The 17,602-nt window shown below is 41.4% G+C and overlaps 1 protein-coding gene across 4 annotated transcripts in view; it reads left to right on the top strand.

Moving 5' to 3' along the window:
- Nucleotides 1–17,602, top strand: part of LOC139761043 (5-hydroxytryptamine receptor-like) — a 421,987-nt gene that overhangs the window by 99,822 nt on the left and 304,563 nt on the right. The window contains exon 2 of one of the 4 annotated variants that reach the window (XM_071684807.1): nt 7,111–7,243. The exons of the other annotated variants lie outside the window; for them this stretch is intronic. The gene's annotated coding sequence lies outside the window, so the exon portion shown is untranslated. The remainder of the gene's footprint in view (nt 1–7,110; nt 7,244–17,602) is intronic. 4 annotated transcript variants of the gene reach the window in all.

Genomic DNA, 17,602 nt, shown 5'->3' with positions numbered 1-17,602 from the left:
CTGCATGGGTCAACTGGCTGTAACGATCGTTAAGGATGTGGTGGTGTCCCTCGCTGTCTGGATACTGTCTTCATCCATGCCAATGTGGCCAACTTGGTTGTTAGGGAAGTGACGTCACGTCAATATGGCCGACTTGGTAGGTAGGGAAGTGACGTCACGTCAATATGGCCGACTTGGTAGGTGGGGAAGTGACGTCACGTCAATATGGCCGACCTGGTTCCCCTGGAAGTGACGGCACGTCAAAAAAAAAAAAAATATGGAGAAATTTGAAATTCTTTCTCTAATGAAAACCAGATGATGATTGAAATTTAATCCATCTCCACTAATTAAGTTAGAGCCAGAATGAATGACTATAATTTCATTTGTAGATTCTAGAACAAATTAGAACGAGTTAATAAGGGTTTATATTCGCAAGGTAACAGTCTTTAATTACATTTTGTTGATACAAGCGTAGCTGGGTTATTAACTCCCCCAACAAGTTCAGTTTAAGAGATTTAAAATGTAATTATCCAGGTTAATAATATATGACGTCACAATGGATATTGGTACAAGTAATGAACCCGCGCTGTCACACTTTATATATTTATTAACTTAGGGATTACATATGGCGGGTGTAATTATGTGAGTTACACTGGGGGATTGTGGTGATGGTGGTAGGGGCTACGAGGGCAGGGAGAGGCCTTGGTATATTAACAAAGTATGTAGTAATGATTGATTTCATGTTAACATCCAAGTTAGGTTCACCCAACTCGTAAGGACAAGTGCTTGTGAGCGAGAGATATCGAAACATCTATGAACATATCGGCAAGATGTACATAGCGTTATCAGCTGTTATCCTTATCACCCGACTTGATGGCTAACAATGTAGTTGATCGTTTTTCTGTAACAAGGCTATTCAGTGTCAGAGGTAGTTTATGAGCAAGGAACAGTGGTTGGTTGAAGGCTTGTTGTATGGGATGTGTGAGTTGTGTACAGTGGTGGTTGTGTACAGTGAGGTTGTGTACAGTGATGTTTGTGTACAGTGATGCTTATGTACAGTGTTGTTTACAGTGAGGATTATGTGCAGTGAGGGTTGTGTACAATGAGGGTTGTCTACAGTGAGGGTTGTGTACATTGAGTGTTGTTTACTGTGAGGGTTGTGTTCAGTGGGGGTTGTGTACATTGAGGGTTGTGTACAGTGAGGGTTGTTTACTGTGTGGTAGTGACGTAAGCAAGTCTACAGTTCTGCTGTGTGGGTGAAGGTGGAATATTTTCGTTGTATCTGTTGAAGGTTAGATTTAGAAATCTGGTATACACAAAATCATGACCCCGTATTTAGGTATGACATACACACAGGACTACCTCCCAGTTTTTGCTATACATGTGTTGATCATGTCATCAAGGAAGCGAAGTTTCCCTGTGATGATCCAGGGAATTTCCTTCTCCAGGGAGTGATGTAGAGCAAGATGTCTCAATAAAAACAATGATGTACACATGATGTGTTTCTCCACAGGACTGGTCCCTGGGTGTACACATGTCCAGGTGTTGCCTGTGTACACTAAACACTGAAAAGGTATTTAACTTGCAGAAGGTGTAGTGAACAACCAACATCTTGATCTATAAGTTCTACACTTCATCTCAAAGTTTTATATACGATAATATACGTGTGTGATATTGGAGTTCTCAAAGAAGCTGGGGTAAATATCATTTTGAGCAAAGTCAACACACAGACTGACGGACAAATACAACACAAAATAAGATGTAGGAATTTCTCATATGAAGATAAGCACAGCAAGGATAGAGGAATACAGTGAAAGCATTGAAAGTATAACAAAGGTGAAAGTTTACATTCAAATGAATAGAAATTATCTGATGTTTGTGAGGCCAAAGATTTTGTTGACATTCTACATAAACTTTGTGCAATGACGGTTTCAAAACTTTCTAGGCGGCTTAACCTCATGAACATAATGATACGACCCTTGAACACGACGGTACGACCCTTGCGCACGACGGTACGACCCTTGCGCACGACGGTACGATCCTTGAACACGACGGTACGATCCTTGAACACGACGGTATGACCCTTGAACACAACGGTACGATCCTTGAGCACGACGGTACGACCCTTGAACACAACGGTACGATCCTTGAGCACGACGGTACGACCCATGAACTCGACTCAGGAGTCGTACCGTCGTGCTCAAGGGCTATACCGTCGTAACCGAGAGGTTAAAGCTTAGTAAGCTGTGAGGAAGGTAAGCGTTGGGAAAAGCTTAGGTTTTCCACGTGTGGCGGCTGACGGGGGAATGTGCCCTCCAGTGAGGCAGCGGAACCAGAGTTATTGGTGAATAAAATACACACACACACACACACACACACACACACACACACACACACACACACACACACACACACACTCTCTCTCTCTCTCTCTCTCTCTCTCTCTCTCTCTCTCTCTCTCTCTCTCTCTCTCTCCCTCAGCATCATAGCCTGACAGGCACACCTCCTCCTGTGTACTTCATTACACTCACCAGTGACCTCCTGTGTCTTCATTCATCGTTTGTACGTGTTCACATCACGTACATTAGTCTTGACCTCTGTCCAGCAGCTGTCATCATTTCTGGGGTCAGGGGTCACGTGATGAGCGGACAGTAATTGATACAGAGGAGGATGGAAGGAGTTTGGCCCTTGGGACCTTCCCCCCCTCTCGTCTCCTGGGTCATGTATCCTGGCTGAGGGGTTGTGCCTGGTAGGACGTGTAGGATCCTGCAGGATGTGCTACCACGATCATCCTACACATAATATGACACTTCATACAAGTTGCTCACGTTGGAGTTACCACTCGAACCCATGTGCCTAGGTCATTCTCCACCATAGTATGATCATCCCCCACCACACACCTCCAGGTCACATCAAAGCACTAACCTTCCCTCCAGCACAACTCCAACACAGTAAGACCATCCCCAGCACACACCTCCAACACAGTAAGACCATCCCCAGCACACAACTCTAACACAGTAAGACCATCCCCAGCACACAACTCCAACACAGTAACATCATCCGCACCACACACCTCCAACACAGTAAGATCATCCCCAACACACAACTCCAACACAGTAACATCATCTCCACCACACAGTGTGGGAGCTTCCAGGGGACGTAGCTCGTGTGGACGCTTGACCAGTAACAGTGTTATGTTTCGTGTATGTTACGTGTGAGACAACCATTTCCTATATTGCTTAAATAATAAAATTTATCAGTAATTCCTACAACAACAAGGTTAAAGTATGATATACATGAGTACTATTTTCCTTATGTGTTCAGTACAGATTAACTGATGTGAAATTAAATATACAGGAAGCAAAATGTAGTTGATAAACTGTGGTGACTGAACTGGACGCATAAGATGAGTTAGTGACTGAACTAATAAAATATATGGAGATGTGATGTAGCTTTATAGAGTTTATCTCAATACGATATTGTTAATACGGTGAAGACGATCACATAATACAGCACGAGATGCAATCATGACATTTTTGAGCACAGACCACGCAGGTATGAACTTTCTGCAGCTAATCTTGTTTGCAAACTCTGACACATCCAACTCTCTATCACCTTCCATTTAATATTCTTTCTATAATGTTTTTATACACGTAAATCATACATCAACAAGGAGGGAATTATGGAGAAATTAATACACGAATCATAGACGTAGGCTTGAGCTGTATCTTCCCCTGCTGACCATCTGCTCACTGGTAAAATATCTCAAAAGCCACTCATAGATATGGCTGGAGACTATATAAAGAAGAAAACGAAAAAGATGATATTCCAAATGCTTTTTCTCCTTCTTTAACCACAACTCAAAACATCGGCTTTGAAGGGATCGATGGCAACACAACTTTCGCCAGTGTTTCCCCGAGAAAACCTGGATGGTTGAAGTTTACCATCCTCAGTAATCAAACAGCAGAAACCAGGCAGGTGTGTAAACCATAAACCTCTTTGACAGTAGGTTTAACAGCTCACTTTTAATGGTTTTTAATAGCTGGGATGAAGGCATTGTTTCGAGGGGTTATTGAGGCCTGGGATGAAGGTATATTGTTGGGTATACATCTGTTCTGACTCAAGCTTGCCAGCTTAAGGTTAGCTTGTTGTATATGGTGTTCTCTTCAGTGTCTCTCTCTCTCTCTCTCTCTCTCTCTCTCTCTCTCTCTCTCTCTCTCTCTCTCTCTCTCTCTCTCTCTCTCTCGTGCCCGGTCACTATCAGGCACAGAAGTTTGATACAACTTAAGTCTGATGCCTGTGGCTTCTATCGTGGGACTGCAAGTTCCTCAGATAAGCTTATCCTCAGAAATGGTGGCTCGTCAAGCTGTTCAGTTAAGCTTGAGCTTATAAGCTTTATAGTGATGACGTCATTTGAGTCACTTTTTGAGTCTGTGTCTTCATGTTCCACGAAAAACGTCCAGGAATTATGACATCATAAAGTGTGGTACGTAGTATATGTATATATATTTGTGTGTGTGTGTGTGTGTGTGTGTGTGTGTGTGTGTGTGTGTGTGTGTGTGTGTGTTTGATATATTTATCAAGATGTAAAGGTTAGAAGTATTCAGTCTTTTTCAAGAGACAACAGTATATCAACAACGTTTGTTTAACCAGAAAAACAGGAAATGTCTCAATCAATATCACTTCGTTTATTGACACTTGAGAGATGTTCTTAGTGAGGTGAACAACGTAACAGACTCTTACCACCTGTTTACCACCATCTACACGCAACTACCTCCTTCCAGGACCAGTGTATTAACTATGCCACGCTGTTGTCATGTCTTCACCTACACCACAAAGTTCTGGAAGTCTTAACCTCCCCGTATCTTCCTAACACTCAACACCACAGGAAGCAGGGGACATGGAACACTTGGAACACGAAACACTTGGAACACTTGGAACAGGGAACACTTGGAACACTTGGAACAGGGAAGACGAGGAAGATGAATGGTGATTTCTTGTTTTTTAAGGACATCACCGCGAAATGAGAGGAGGGAGAGAATGGGGAGAGTGAGAGTAAGTGAGAGTGATGGGAGAGTAAATCAAGGATATTTCGAGGAACATACATTAGAAAGACGTATGAAGAACGTATATATCAGGTCCCCATGTTGGACAATATCGTCTGGAGACATGATGGATTAATGAACTTAAGAGTAAATGAAAATAAACTTCAGCTTTATAAAGATAAAGACCAAGTGCAGATAACATCTGTGTGTCAGCTGTAGATATGTACGCGCTGTAAGGCTATTAAAGGGGGACCTGTGACAAGCAGGTGTTACAGCAGGTGTTCGTGCAGGTGTGTCCCGTGGCAGATGTTAACAGTAGGGCGACGGAGCCAGGGGTAAGGTGTCGACACCTTTCTCACATTGGTTCTGGTTTTTATGGTCGCTCGGGTGAAGACCATGGCAAAGAAATGTTACGTGTTTGGACTTCCACTGGCTTAGCTTCAGGCCATAAAAACACAAGCTGACAGGACACAGTTCCCTTGTTGGGCCCCCTTCAAAGGCCCCCTTGTCAGGGGTGTCCCGCTCTTGCCCCAACAGGGAACCCGCCCCACACATCCGTAGGCGCCCTAGACGCCTCCAAGTGTTTCCTCCAATTTACCTAAAACATCAACTTTAACAACATCTCGATAATGTTGTACCTGACACCAAGAATGTGTAGTGTGGGTTAATCCAACGATAGTGTGAGTGAGGGAAGTGGCTCACATATTCTTATCTCCCTCCTCCTCCTCCTGCTCCTCCTCCTGCTCCTCCAGCACCCAACATTTCCTGTAAATATTCCCAAGTGTTGTTGTCATTGCCTCACAGTGGCGTCAAGAGTCTGGCACTCCTGACTATCATTGTCTGGCCGTAATTACCTCTCCAGTGATCACCCTCGAACTAACTATCTCTCACCAGGCACAACTCTCACGCTAATTAACAAACTTGATACATAATTACAACCAGCAAGACAATGATATACTGTCCCAGCACATCCTTCAGGTGGACCTGCTGAGAGGTTTGGAGAGGGAGAGGGCTGGGAGAGTAGAGAGAGAACTGGGAGAGGGACGGGGAGAAACTACAGAGCTGAGAGACGGGCTGGGAGAGTATGTAGGGCTGGGCGAGTGACAGAGAAGCCTTGAGGGGCTGAGAGATGACGTCTTTCTAAAAGACAAGTGGAGGAAGTTGACCACACGAGTGAATAAGACCTGACTGTGAAGAACTCTCACAACTTCCAGTCAAAAGTTTTTCTTCATTTTGATCTTACAGTTGGAATAATGGAGAAAATGTATAACATTTTCTGTAGAAACTACAGACCATTGAACCATGTCGTATATACGATATATGATATCAATGAACTACTTACACCTTTACATGTATGATATGTATTCATACATTCTCAGAACAGTGGCAGAAAAGTACTGAGAAAAACGTAAAACAATAAATGTAACATATCTCATAAATCCCTTAATGAAAGCTATAGCTCAAAGCTAAAATATAAAGCTAAACCTTCTGTATCAGTGATGACCTTTCATGATATATTTAATGTATTGACCTGTGATGATCACCTTGTTTACACCACAGTAAGTCATCCAACACAGATATGGTCGGGTCATCACTGTATGTTCTTCCTGTCTCAAGAACAATAATATGAAGAACTCAGTAGTCAGCCACCTTGACGTTTTCCTTCATTCATTCATGGTCAACATATGATGGATTATGTGGCAACATATGTTGTCTCATGTGGCAAAAAACATACCAAGGTTGGTAGGATTGTTCTATAGATTGTAGCTGGAGAGAGAGAGAGAGAGAGAGAGAGAGAGAGAGAGAGAGAGAGAGAGAGAGAGAGAGAGAGAGAGAGAGAGAGAGAGAGACGTAAATAATTCTGCATGCTAACTAGAGTTTATAAAACAAATATCTGTTGAAATATCCAATCAAATATCTGAGATTGTAAAGGTTGTTTGTTCGAGGAAATATGTTTATTTTGAGTATATATTGCCATGTTTTCAAGATATAGAGAAACAATATCTTGATGTATATGCTTGAAAAGGACTGAGCTACTGGGATAGTGTTTCATATTATAACATATATTTCTTTTGTTTTCTTCCAGGTATGTTCAGCACTTCCAACAACGCCTGACAACACTAAGGAGAGCTTCCCGCTGTTGTCAAGGTGTTGGTAAACACTATCAAAGTATGGACCAGTTGATGACAACATTGCCAACATGTTGGTAATCAAGAGAGGTAATTCACGTGACAATGTTTGGTGCTCAACACTTGCTTGACAACACAATGTCATGTTGGTCGTATGTACGGGGATCAGTGTTGGGCTGGGGCGATGTCTGCGGGTAACTGGACGGTCTGGGGTGAAGTTACTGGGGTAACTGTCATGAACACTACAACACATCACAACCAGCATTACAACACATCACAATCAACATTACATTTCAGTGGGCTACCCACCTTAATCAGTGGCCCACCTGGCTGGTTCCACAGGCCACCTGTCATGTCTTAATGTTCACCTGATTTGATTTTTTACAACCTCAGGTGAAGTTGTAAACAACAACACCTGTTGTGGAAACTTTGATAAGCATTGGCAACTTTACTGATCTCTGATTTGGCGGTTGAAGTCTTGTTCTCTCTCTCTCTCTCTCTCTCTCTCTCTCTCTCTCTCTCTCTCTCTCTCTCTCTCTCTCCCTCACTAACCATCTGACATGACCACAAACCATCTGTCAAGATCACCATCGTCAAGGCAATCAGGAAGGTAATTAAGGACTGTTTATTACCAATCTTGGGCCACGTGATGTTACAAGATCATTAGTAAATAACCTGTGTTACCGGACTTGCCAGGTGCGGGTAGCCAGCTGTCAAGCGCAGACCGGACGGGCGCAACGCCTCTGTCTGGATGTTGGCACAGCTGTCAACCACGTATATATATATATATATATATATATATATATATATATATATATATATATATATATATATATATATACCTGAAATGTTCTGGTCTTTGTTTACGTTGTGATCAATGCCAGTTGATATCTTCTTCCGTCAAATTATTATTGCCTCTTAATCTGTACGTTCATCTGTATTCTATCCATCTAGACATCTATTTTTCTCTTATGCTATATATCTATTTTTCTATCACTAACTACAGATCTATCACCCTACATATCTGTCTGTCTATGTATTAACTTTGTGGGTCGGTCTTACGCACTTATCTATCTTTGTATTTTCCTTTACCTTATGTATGTATGTACGTGTACACCCACACCTCTGTGGATAAATACATATATACATAAATATTATACATGTGACCTTTTACCAGCATTATACAAATGAATATTACAAAGGAATTTACCTCAGGATGAGTTTGTTTTTGTGATTATAAAAACTCCAGTTCAACTTTTTCAAAACGTAACTTATCCCAAAAAAGAATCGGACAGAAGTCATATTTATTCGTTAATGATTAAAGTTTCTTGATATAGTTATTATATGAGAGACGAGCATTATAGAAGCTTCGTGAAACTGCGAAAAGGTTATATTTACTTTCAATAGAAAATGTGTTACGTCCTTTTGAAACATAATGTTCGCAACCGGGTGCCTGTTTTCATTGTGCCTCAGATGTAAATACTGTAATGAACCTGAAATAGAAGAGCGGGTCACATGGGAAGCAGTTTGTAGCAACAGTTTCAGGAATAGCTGTGTCTCCCGCTGTGGCCATCATAGACACACATCACACATAACCTTGATCATGTCCGTTCATCATCATCTTCGGTGTGGCCCACGGCCCACCCTGGGGTGCGCTCACCAGTGAAGTACCGACCTCACACACACCCCCAGAGAGAGAGAGAGAGAGAGAGAGAGAGAGAGAGAGAGAGAGAGTCAATATGTGATGAGAACGTTATATTATCCCTCCAGTAAGGTTGTCTAGCAAGAAAGCCAGGCAGTTTAGCGACAAACTTAGCGTAAATAACATTCTACTTTGCTCTCCTTCGTCAATGTGTTTCTCTACGTCTAGTGTCACATCTTTATACTAAATGGCTACTATTAAGTTTAAAAAATATTAAACAGACACCAAAGTACTTTATAATCCCACTAACAGACCAGGAAAATATGAAATATATTCATTATACCAACACAAACAATGTCTACGGCCTCGCTCAGCGATGTGTCGCGCGCGCGAAAGCTGGAAAAGTCTACGGTCAACCATACCCACGTTTCACTACCCGTGTTAATACTACGTCAAGACACTACACATCTACTGGGTACAATATTCTCTATGGTATTATTACATAGACGATGTCATCATGTACAAATGAGAATATATATATATATATATATATATATATATATATATATATATATATATATATATATATATATATATGTTTTCTTTCCAGTTAATTTCAGTAATATGGTTAAGGGATAGGTTGTTGCGTCCATATTTTTCAATTTCTAGTTTTTTTCTGAGGTATTTTGCTGAGATATAAGTACCTAGAGGGAACTTGACTTTCGTATTGTGGAACTGTAGACATATGAGACGGTTGTCTCAGACATATGGGATGGCCAGCCTCATAATGAGATCTTTGTTCATTGAAAAACTTTTTTCTCTTAGTGTTTGACTTTCAACTTTAATTGCTATTTTTCATCTCAAGTTTCCGAACTTCTCTAATGACGTGCGAGTTTGAACTTTATATATCTGAGCGTGGGTGTATACGCTCGCTCACGAAGGCTATGAGAAACACCTGAATGATCGTCATTATACTAATGACGGGAAGATCCTTAATGTAGCTTATCCTTTTTATATGATGTTTTCCTGTTTCATATAGTGGACTTATAGCCGTGAGGTGGTGTGAGGAGCCAACATCACACCTCATAGCCGGGACACATATGTAGATATGGACCGGGAATATATATGTAGATATGGGGTGGGAATATTTCTATGTAGATATGGACTGGAAATATATATGTAGATATGGGGTGGGAATACTTCTGTGTAGACCCTTGGGTGAACCAGGAAGATGAACACAAATGATTGAGAAGGTTGGGTCATGTGTGAACACAGGGAATGCACTTGACAAGATAACAGGAGACGACTCTCCACCAAGCTCTGATTTCGTTTGTAAATATTACTCATGTAATTACTTTCGAATGGTCGTTCATTGTAATTAGGTAATCATCCGTTAGTTAACATTAATTACTTCCAGTCCATCTCTGTCCTAAGTTTTCCTACATATAATATCACTGTTTACATATGCATGGCCTCCAAGATGACGGAGACTCGCTTCCAAATTACAGTTTGTATGAAGAAGGAGGAAGTGTAGTTGAGAAGTGGGTGTACGTGTACACCTTCTGGCAGACAATGACGAGACTGTGTTATTTGTGGAGGAAGTTATAATTGGTAGGAGGCAGCTTTGACGGGCCTCACCCACACCAACCAAATTGATATCTTTTCTCTGGTATAATTATGTTCACATGTGAGGTGATAAGACTCATTGTTTCTCCTCATTATGCAAAGTCTTTTCTCATCCATTGTACATTCTTTATGAGGACTCATGTATTACTCATCCATATTTTACTTAATAAGGGATTTCCTCATTCCTCCCTTCTTGTACTCACCAATTTCTGCTTCATATATTCTTCTTGCTCTTCCCTCATAAAAGTACCTTCAGTCATTTCTGTTCTATCTCGCTCCATACTCATCATGCCTCATACTTCCCCTCATCATGCCTCATACTTCCGCTCATCATGCCTCATACTTCACCTCATTATGCCTCATACTTGCCCTCATCATGCCTTATACTTCCCCTCATCATGCCTCACACTTCACCTCATTATGCCTCATATTTCCCCTCATCATGCCTCACACTTCACCTCATTATGCCTCATATTTCCCCTCATTATGCCTCATACTTCCCCTCATCATGCCTCACACTTCACCTCATCATGCCTCATACTTCACCTCATCATGTCTCATACTTCCCCTCATCATGCCTCGTACTTGCCCTCATCATGCCTCATACTTGCACTCATCATGCCTCACACTTCACCTCATTATGCCTCATACTTGCCCTCATCATGCCTCACACTTCACCTCATCATACCTCATACTTGCCCTCATCATGCCTCATACTTGCCCTCATCATGCCTCATACTTGCCCTCATCATGCCTCACACTTCACCTCATTATGCCTCATACTTCCCCTCATCATGCCTCACACTTCACATCATTATGCCTCATACTTCCCTTCATCATGCCTCACACTTCACCTCATCATGCCTCACACTTCACCTCATTATGCCTCATACTTGCCCTCATCATGCTTGCCCTCATCATGCCACTGTTATTATCAACTTTTGGACATATTGTCTAGCTGTTAAGTCAACTGCTCTGTGCAGCCATAGTGAAAGTCTAGTTGTAACTATAGGTCTCTCGCTGTTGTAATTTGCCATCAAATTTTCTCCAGTACTTACGAGCGTCGTAACTCGACCAAGACTAACATGATCGTAAGAACAAATTCTTTCTCGACACAGATTCGTAATAGTTCAATGTACCGCCGTCTACTGGTCACCTAGGAGCTCAACTCTTCCCTAACTATGCTACTGTTGTCTCAAAGACTCTCGTCTGTTTGCGTCTGTTGCCTCTTGTCCGTCATCCAACAGAAGCAACAGAAGACGGTCACAGATTGGCTAGTGGACTGTCACAGTGAAGGTGACAGTAATAGTAACATCAGAAAGTGTACTTTATCCTCGCCTTTTGCTTGATGTATCAGATATTCTACATATGTTGGTAAATACCAGTCTGCATGACCGATCTAGTTCTATCTTGCGATTGACAAAAGAGAATAAACATATAGCTTTTATAAATCATTATAGTTGTGTGTGTTGGCTGGACCACTCTCTCCACTCCTCGCATCTCACACTAAAATGACTTAGATCTTATCTTGCAAGTTTTGAACTCCTTACAGACGACAGAATGACCCCCAGCTATGGTGGCGTGACCCTTTGACATGACCCACCTGGTTCTCATGCGGTCAAGTGTATCTGCAGTACAACTTGTCTGAGTTTCGCAGAAGATATCAGTATATAAGAATACGACACATTCATGTTACACCAGGAAAAGTTTGTAACATGTGGAACATGAAATTTACCAACTTAAGATAAGTGTACAGATCTAAGTAAGATCCCAGAAACCTTAGCAAACATCACCTGGAACATCAAACATCGTAATAGATAATGATTAAAACCTAAGAAAAAGTAAGACACGACACGAATCTTTACAAACCATAATATTTAGTGTTATACACAACACATGCCAACTGGAGTTCACCAGACGGACGTTCTCTTGCTGCTCATTAACGATATGAGTTTGAAGAACAATTGAAAATGATATTTTGGTCATGGGAAGATGAGCCAAGATACTCAGTTAATGGTTTAAGAACATACAACTTCCAGCGTGTCTGAACACCCCGTACAGTTCTCCCTCGATCTCTGTGCAGGTGTAGGTCGGTGTAGGAACAGGTAGGTGTAGGTCGGTGTAGGAACAGGTAGGTGTAGGTCGGTGTAGGAACAGGTAGGTGTAGGAACAAGTAAGTGAGGGCGTGGTTGATGATGGTACACTTCATACCTTACTCATGCGTCCTCATGCAAGTCGGATGAGTTCCTACAGTCGAGTTCAAAGGAATATCAAATGGACTTTTTCTCCTGAACATAAGCTGGCGGGGACATTATCCTTCTAGCAGGCAGGTTCCAGAGGCCATCTAGCCCACCAGAAACATCCTACATCCAGACCTTGTCTTCAATAGGCCGCCAACGACCCATCTTTACAAGTCAAAGTTCCCGTCCTGCAGCTTCCCTGGAAAAGACTTTAGACACTTTTTTTTTCTTCTTTCCAGTCAAAGCTTGTAGGTTCCTTCCTCACAAAGAGGTTCCAGACCCCATCCTTTCCAGTAAGAAGTCTGCAAACTATACCCCTTCCGCTTTCAAGGTTTTAAGGATATTCCTCCTGGAAGAAAGTTTCCAGGATCGTATGACGTTCACACTGGGGACTGCTATATCCACGGGCAGCGGCCTCTGAAGCTGGTCCTCCTGGACAAAGGGTTTCCAGGCACAGTCCTTGCCAGGGGAAGGTTTATGGATTTCTTCTCCCCGGCTCAAGGAGTTTCATGATGGATCCTTTGGCAGGAAGAGCTGGTACCTGGGACCCTACTCTCAAGAAAAAAGAATTCTGGTGTCTCACTGGAAGGTTGAGAACCAGTTCCAGTAAGTGATGCCAGACACAAGGACCACTCATCTTTGTTTACTACATACCTGGGTAATACCCATTCCATTCTCTTTACAGCAATATCTTTATCATATTTATTTGTATAAAAGATAAAGATATTTCTGATATTGTCTCTCAAACAATAGAAGAATTTTTTGAAATAAACTAAAGTTTTGAAGGATCGACCAGAGGAGATAAAAAAGATCCCGGCTTCTCCTTGGTAAAGACCCACTTCCTAGACACTTGCCTGGAAGACAGAGAGGTCCTGGACACATGCCTGGAAGACAGAGAGGTCCTGGACACATACTTGGAAGACAGAGAGGTCCTGGACACATACCTGGAAGACAGAGAGGTCCTGGACACATATCTGGAAGACAGAGAGGTCCTGGACACATGCCTGGAAGACAGAGAGGTCCTGGACACATACTGGAAGGTAGGATGGTTCTGGAAACACACCTAAGAGACAGGGAGTTGTTTAACACGTTGCTTCTCAGGACCTGAGACCCGTATGTTGGTCCACATACCCTGAGGACAACCTCACAACCACGTCCTATAGTATCCTCATGTTTACCTCACACATGTAGCCTCTGACGCTTATAATCGGATAACAATGATTACAAGCTCAACCTCCGTATATATATATATATATATATTCCCTCCAAAAATGATTCATAGAAGGATTGCTGATAACCGAGTCATTTCGTGTTTGATCTTCAATGTAAAAATTCTCATTTAATTTCTCTTAAACCTTGATAATTGGCTTATTAAATCTGGAACATATACGATCGTTAGGGCAGTAATTTCCCCAGAGGACCAGACGTTCCTCACAAATAACAGAACAAATCCTTTCTCATTACATTGTAAAATGATTAGTAGATGGCTTATGGAAGGTCTAATTAGTTCTTACCATATGGGGTTAGGAATGACTTGTTGGTGGAAGCTGAACTGTTACCTGATTGTTTTTTGTAGCTGAAGAAAATGGGATGTGGGAGATGGTCGTGTTTTACTGTTTGCTGCTGTATTTACGTTGATGTGTGGGTGTGTGCGTGTGTGTGTGTGTGTGTTTGTGTGTGTGATATATATATAAACACGAACACACATTCATCACTTCGATGAATAAAACGCATTCCTTCCTCCTCCACTCCACTCACCACCGGTTACACACACACACACACACACACACACACACACACACACACACACACACACACACACCATGACCCGGCCACTTCTCATATCTAGCACTTACACAGCACTTACCTCTGCCTACCTTCACAGCAGACACGGCACTTATCTCTGCCTACCTTCACAGCAGACACAGCACTTATCTCTGCCTACCTTCACAGCAGACACAGCACTTACCTCTGCCTACCTTCACAGCAGACACAGCACTTAGCTCTGCCTACCTTCACAGCAGACACAGCACTTAGCTCTGCCTACCTTCACAGCAGACACAGCACTTAGCTCTGCCTACCTTCACAGCAGACACAGCACATTTCCCCCCCCCCCCATCCCGAGCCTAACTAGCGACCTGCCTCATTGTTTACGTTTGTGTAACTAAGATGTGAAGAAGATATGTGAAGGGGAATCCAACCCCATCTGACCCCTTGTGACCCCCTCTGACCCAGGAAATGAATATATTGAATAAATATTGCGTTACAGTACGATTATATTACAGTTACAGTGAAAAACTAGCGAATAAAGAAAAAGCAGCCAGTTAACATTGGTTATTACAAATTATTTCTGTACCACATATTTTCTGACCCATATTCATTTTCGATATAGGTAAATATGTTTTAAGGTTTTGCTCAAATAAACTGTACCCACAGATGTACATCACTATACATGTGTACCCACAGATGTATATCACTATACATGTGTACCCACAGATGTATATCACTATACATGTGTACCCACAGATGTATATCACTATACATGTGTACCCACAGATGTATATCACTATACATGTGTACCCACAGATGTATATCACTATACATGTGTACCTACAGATGATATCACTATACATGTGTACCTACAGATGATATCACTATACATGTGTACCTACAGATGATATCACTATACATGTGTACCTACAGATGTATATCACTATACATGTGTACCTACAGATGATATCACTATACATGTGTACCTACAGATGATATCACTATACATGTGTACCTACAGATGTATATCACTATACATGTGTACCTACAGATGATATCACTATACATGTGTACCTACAGATGTATATCACTATACATGTGTACTCACAGTTGATATCAGTATACATGTGTACCCACAGTTGATATCAGTATACATGTGTACCCACAGTTGATATCAGTATACATGTGTACCCACAGTTGATATCAGTATACATGTGTACCCACAGTTGATATCAGTATACATGTGTACCCACAGTTGATATCAGTATACATGTGTACCCACAGTTGATATCAGTATACATGTGTACCCACAGTTGATATCTTAATGTTGTTTTAATGATGGTGTTTCATGAGCGCTATGTTGGAATATTGGGATTAGTGCTACGTTCGTCTATGTTGGAGCGCTGGGCTCATTGCTATGTTCGTCTATGTTGGAGTGTAGGGATTAGTGCTATGTTGACGCTGCTGGCTTATATCAAGCCTTCATATGTACATAAAAGCACACACAACAGTATTATAAGATAAACACGCACACATATATACCAACACAAACACTGGCCAGTTTAATGCATAATGTCTTAACATAGCGTTCAGTTCACCAGTTTAATACATAGTGTCTTAACATAGCATTTAGTTCACCTGTTTAATACATAGTGTCTTAATATAGCATTTAGTTCACCAGTTTAATACATAGTGTCTTAATATAGCATTTAGTTCACCAGTTTAATACATAGTGTCTTAACACAGCATTTAGTTCACCAGTTTAATACATAGTGTCTTAACATACCATTCAGTTCACCAGTTTAATACATAGTGTCTTAACACAGCATTTAGTTCACCAGTTTAATACATAGTGTCTTAACACAGCATTTAGTTCACCAGTTTGATACATAGTGTCTTAACATAGCATTTAATTCACCAGTTTAATGCATAGTGTCTTAACACAGCATTTAGTTCACCGGTTTAATACATAGTGTCTTAACACAGCATTTAGTTCACCAGTTTAATACATAGTGTCTTAACATAGCATTCAGTTCACCAGTTTGATACATAGTGTCTTAACATAGCATTTAATTCACCAGTTTAATACATAGTGTCTTAACACAGCATTTAGTTCACCAGTTTAATACATAGTGTCTTAACATAGCATTTAGTTCACCAGTTTAATACATAGTGTCTTAACATAGCATTTAATTCACCAGTTTAATACATAGTGTCTTAACACAGCATTTAGTTCACCGGTTTAATACATAGTGTCTTAACACAGCATTTAGTTCACCAGTTTAATACATAGTGTCTTAATATAGCATTTAGTTCACCAGTTTAATAAATAGTGTCTTAATATAGCATTTAGTTCACCAGTTTAATACATAGTGTCTTAACACAGCATTTAGTTCACCAGTTTAATACATAGTGTCTTAACATACCATTCAGTTCACCAGTTTAATACATAGTGTCTTAACACAGCATTTAGTTCACCAGTTTAATACATAGTGTCTTAACACAGCATTTAGTTCACCAGTTTAATACATAGTGTCTTAACATAGCATTCAGTTCACCAGTTTAATACATAGTGTCTTAACATAGCATTTAGTTCATCTCTCAGGTTCTCTATGAATCTCACAGTAAACCTGTTGTGACGTCACAGGGGTTGTTACGTCATAGCCGAGGTGACGTAGGTGAGTACATACGTCAGTCCTAGCGTGATAGCAAGACTGAAGGAGGAAGGAAACAGCTCGGAAGACGGATTACATAACGGTCAATCCTCACGTTGCTGGTCTTACCACACAAACTGCGGGAAGCTGCAGGTCCAGGCCTTAGTGAGGGGGGGCACATAGAAGCCAGCACTCGTGTTAGCCTGCACCTCCTCCTTTGTCTCCTGCTGTATCTCCTACTGTTCATGTTTCTAACCCAAGATGTGTTGAGGCATATATTAAAGATTATGAAAACTATCATGATAATGAACACACACACACACACACACACACACACACACACACACACACACACACACACACACACACATACTAGTATATGTACCACAACATGACCAGGTCATGCCACACCACATACCCCAACATGAGCACCACAACATGACCAGGTCATGCCACACCACATACCCCAACATGAGCACCACAACATGATCAGGTCATGCCACACAACATACCCCAA

Source organism: Panulirus ornatus, chromosome 39 (assembly GCF_036320965.1).
Source record: "Panulirus ornatus isolate Po-2019 chromosome 39, ASM3632096v1, whole genome shotgun sequence".
NCBI classification, from domain to species: domain Eukaryota; kingdom Metazoa; phylum Arthropoda; class Malacostraca; order Decapoda; family Palinuridae; genus Panulirus; species Panulirus ornatus.
The sequence above is the reverse complement of the archived record's forward strand: the minus strand, read 5'-3'. Positions and strand labels throughout refer to the sequence as shown.